The sequence below is a fragment of the Crocodylus porosus genome, unplaced genomic scaffold (genome assembly GCF_001723895.1).
Source record: "Crocodylus porosus isolate Cpor-Errol unplaced genomic scaffold, CroPor_comp1, whole genome shotgun sequence".
Taxonomy (NCBI): domain Eukaryota; kingdom Metazoa; phylum Chordata; order Crocodylia; family Crocodylidae; genus Crocodylus; species Crocodylus porosus.
This window is the reverse complement of record NW_017728926.1, coordinates 17,952,545-17,956,129: the sequence shown is the minus strand read 5'-3', so window position 1 is coordinate 17,956,129 and position 3,585 is coordinate 17,952,545. Positions and strand designations below refer to the sequence as shown.

Sequence of the window (3,585 nt, the reverse complement as noted above, 5' to 3'; positions counted from 1 at the left end):
TTTAAGAGGAGGCTGGATGAACATCTGGCTGGGGTTGCTTGACCCCAGTACTCTTTCCTGCCATGGCAGGGGGTCGGACTCGATGATCCGCTCAGGTCCCTTCCGACCCTACCAACAATGAAATATGAAGTACAGATACTTAAAACAAAAAACAATAAATGCAAGGTAGATGTGAGAATTGATGGGTTGGTATGCAATTTGAAATATATATCATGTTTACTTCTCTCTAATCTAATGCTCCATATCCTACTTTATCTGTATGTGCTCTGTGAGTGAACCAGTTCTGAGTGTGTTTCTGTCCCCAGTGGGCATACATAATGAGCCTTGTGCATGTGTACCACCACTTGCCATTGGTCAGAATTAGAATTAACCATTTACATTGCTGGCCCGATGCAGGCAGAAAGCCAGAGGCACTCCTTCTGCTCAGGCGGGTCCTCTGCACCAGTCTCCAGCTGGGTACAAGGATGCAGATTCAGTTGCTGCAAAATCCCATGTGCTGCGGTATGCAGCACAGAGTGCTAGACAGCCACAGTTTGGTTACAGTACATCCATAGTTATAAGGTTCATAGACCAAAACCCAGAAAGGGCCACTGAGTGCATCTAGTCCAGTGCAGCCCAACCTTTCTGGCAATTAGCCCACAGATTAGCCCTGTACTCTTCCCAAGTGCCACTGCAATCCCCTTCTTCTGCCCTGTCTGCCCCTCTGCTTTCTGCTCCCTGTCTGATCTGCTTCTTTGCTTTCTACTTCCTTCCCTATCTACCACTGTGCTGCCTGTCCCCTCCTCAAACTGCTGCATGCCACATGTGGAAGCTGCTAGTGCCACTTAAAGCAAGCATGTGACCCCCCAACAAGGGTCTCACCTCCTGCATAACACAGGCCATAGACTTTGGCCTGACCAGGATACCTGCAGGGTAAGATGAAACAAGGGGAGCATATGAGAGGAGGAAGGAGTTGTAAGGAAGGCAGGAGAAACCTTCCCCAGAGGTCTTCCAAGTCCTGCTCCCCCAACCTTCCTACCTTTCACAAGCAGCTGCAGGGCTCTCTGGGTGTGCGTTGGACTGAGAGGACACTGCCAATTAGACACAAGCAATATTATTTAGTCTAGAGGCTCTCAAAGGAAATATCCGTTTGCACGTGAAAAATTTCTGGAATTCTGTTCGCTCTCCCAGTGTCCCTGTATCTCGGAAACCTTCAAAACACAACTGCTGCATGATCTACCCATCTCAGGGGCAGGGCTTCAGCAGCAGCCCTCTGCCCTACTCAGCCTGCTATTTTACTGTGGGCATTAGGGGGCTTGTACAGGAGAGGGAGGGCCTTTGCCTCCCTCAGCCTGGTCCCCTGCCCTGGTCGCATTTGTAGATTGATGGTTTCCTAGAGACTGCGTTAAAGGGAAAGCTGTCAAGCTTGTATGGGAAGGGAAATCTGAACAACACATGTAGGTCAAGATCTGTCTGCCGTGGAAGGTGCTGAGATAGCACAATGACAGGGGGCCTCATAAAAGCCCCAGGCAAAGAGTTTAGTGTTGGCCCTTTACTTAGTCCAAATGATGAAAGCAGACTGACTGCCTTTACCCTCTGCTGCTGGTTTTACTTCCAGGTTCACTGCCAATCCTGTAGCCCAATCCTGTACGGTGTCAGTTTTCAACATTGTCAGAAGAATTTAAATCTAACTCAGCTATCTACAGGACCACATTACAGATGTTAGCGTATTGACCCTCAGACCTCCCCTGAGCAGAGGGGCACTGTAATGTCATCCCATCTAAGGACAGGAAACTGAGGCACAGAGAGACATAGTAACTTGCCCCAGGTCATGCTGGAAGTCTCTGGTACGGCAGGAAACAGAATTTAGGTCTCCTGAGGGAAGATTGCATAGATTTCATAGACATTCGGGCTGGAAGGGACCCCAGAGGATCATCAAGTCCAGCCCCCTGACCCAGGGGCAGGAAGTCAGCAGGGCTCCGAGGATCCCAGCGAGATAAACATCCAAATGTATCTTGAAGGCATTCAAAGTGGGTGCTTGAACCGCCTCCAGCAGCAGTCTATTCCAGACCTTGGGGGCTTGGACAGTAAAGAAGTTCTTCCTTATGTCCAGCCTAAATCAGTCGCAGAAGAGTTTGTGACCATTTGATCTTGTCCTCCCTTGGGGCGCTCTGGTGAACAAATGTTTCCCCAAATCCTGGTGGTCACCCCGATAAACTTATAGGTGGCCACCAGATCACCCCTGAGCCTGCGCTTTTCCAGGCTGAAGAGCCCCATGTCTCTCAGCCTCTCATCGTAAGGTCTGTTTTCCTGACCTCTGATCATGCGCGTGGCTCTCCTCTGCACTCTCTCAGCTTCTCCACATCCTTTTTGCATTGTGGAGCCCAAAACTGGATGCAGTCCTCCAGCTGCGGCCTCACCAAGGCCAAGTGCAAGAGGAGCATGACATCCCAGGATTTGCTTGAGAAGCATTTATGGATGCAAGCCAGCATTTTGGTCACTTTACTAGCTGCAGCATCACACTGCAGGCTCATGTTCCTCTTGTGGTCAATGAGGTCCCCCAAGTCCCTTTCATCTGTGGCGCTAGCCAGTGTAGGACTGCCAAGCCTATAAGGGTGCTGCGGGTTTTTCCTCCCAAGGTGGAGAACCTTGCATTTTTCAGTGTTGAACACCATCAGGTTCTTGTCCACCCATTTGCTGAGCCTGTCCAGGTCAGCCTAGATCACCCTCCTGTCCTTGGGTGTGGATGCTTTACCCCAGTTTGGTGTTGTCGGCGAACTTGGCCAGTCCGCTTCTACAAGATAACTGCAAAGGTGAAGAGCTTCCAGCAAGAACCAACCATCTTCTAATGGCAACTTTTGAAATATTAAATTTCAACATGGGAGCAAACTTGCTTTAAAGAAAAAAAGAAAACCAAATCCTAGGTATTTTGTTTGGGGTATTTGGCAGCATCTCCTTTAGTTAAACAGTGACCTCAGAAATACCATGCTCTTCCACCTGGCCCCCAATCCTACACTCACATACAGCTGCTGAGGGAGACACCCTCTACCTTGGTAAAGGAGTAAAAGTGCCAGTGGCAGGGCGTGTGAAGAGCTCCATTTGCAAGTCATGTCTGGCCCTGGCAGGGTGCTGGTTGGGTACTGATCTAATTTCAGCGGTGCTGAGCACACCCAGTATCTGCAAGTGAAGTCAATGAAAGCTGCAGGACCTCAGGACCTTTGGAAATCAGACTTGGCCTTCTCTTTTCTTGTAATTGTTTTCTTGCCTGACAGCAGTGAAAAGACTGTGTGGAAGTTGGTGCCTTTACCAAAGAGCTCGGTGTCTGAAGGAACCACTGAGCTGGGGGCTGTAACTCCTGAGCAGCTGCTGCCACTGGATGCCTGCCACCCACTGAGAGCAGAGGACAGTCCAGAGGCAGGACGCAGAGGGTTACGGAAAGTTTCATAGTTTCATAGTTTGTAGGGTCGGAAGGGACCTGAGCAGATCATCAAGTCCGACCCCCTGCCCTGGCAGGAAGGAGTACTGGGGTTGAAGGACCCTGGCCAAGTGATTTCATAGATTTCATAGATTTCATAGACATTAGGGCTGGAAGGGACCTCGGGAGAT

General features: G+C 49.8%; 1 long non-coding RNA gene across 1 annotated transcript in view; it reads left to right on the top strand.

Annotated features, from left to right (window-relative positions):
* The window catches only part of LOC109314453, a 19,269-nt gene extending 18,545 nt beyond the window's left edge, over nt 1-724 (top strand). Inside the window, exon 3 of the long non-coding RNA XR_002102294.1 lies at nt 666-724. This is a non-coding gene — a long non-coding RNA (uncharacterized LOC109314453). The remainder of the gene's footprint in view (nt 1-665) is intronic.
* The last annotated feature ends 2,861 nt before the right edge of the window (nt 725-3,585 follow it).